This window comes from Mus caroli, chromosome 4, assembly GCF_900094665.2.
Source record: "Mus caroli chromosome 4, CAROLI_EIJ_v1.1, whole genome shotgun sequence".
In the NCBI taxonomy this organism is placed as follows: domain Eukaryota; kingdom Metazoa; phylum Chordata; class Mammalia; order Rodentia; family Muridae; genus Mus; species Mus caroli.
Window position 1 is genome coordinate 63,788,253 of NC_034573.1, and position 670 is coordinate 63,788,922.

General features: G+C 41.3%; 1 pseudogene; it reads left to right on the forward strand.

Moving 5' to 3' along the window:
* The window catches only part of LOC115030975, a 143-nt pseudogene extending 33 nt beyond the window's left edge, over positions 1 to 110 (forward strand).
* The last annotated feature ends 560 nt before the right edge of the window (positions 111 to 670 follow it).

Consider the following 670-nt stretch of genomic DNA (forward strand, 5'->3'; position numbering starts at 1 on the left):
AGGCTTATCCATTGCACTCCGGATGTGCTGACCCCTGCGATTTCCCCAAATGCGGGAAACTCGACTGCATAATTTGTGGTAGTGGGGGACTGCGTTCGCGCTCTCCCCTGGTTAAAAAAAAAAAAAAATATTTGAGTTGGCTCACATAGCATCCAGTCATCTCATCCTGTTAAACAAGTGGCTTAGAGGAAAGAAACAAAGGATACAGATCATCTATAGTTGTCTAGGATTCTCATGGTATCTATAACTAAGGCAGAAGTGTGCCTCAAAATGGGCCACTGTTGTGATTTAAAATACAAAATGTTAGTTGAAATGTTGAGATCATTGTACCACCAACTGGTGTAACAAGAGCTATCAATTTACACTAAAAAGCCCCAACTGTTCGGAATGAAAGATGAACTCTAAGTCACTGTAGTAGTTACTTTTCTCTTTTCTGTGGCCCAATAACTAAAAAAAAGCAAATTGAGGAAGTAAGAGTTTACTTTAGCTGCCAGTTAAAGGGGACATAATCCATTATGGCAGGGGAGGCATGATGGCAGGAAAATGAGGTGGCTGACTATATCACACCCATTGTCAGGATGCAGAGATAGATGAATGTCCATGCTTAGCTTTCTTTCTCCTTTCATTCAATCCAAGACCCCAGTCTAGGAGGTGATACTGCCTACATTCA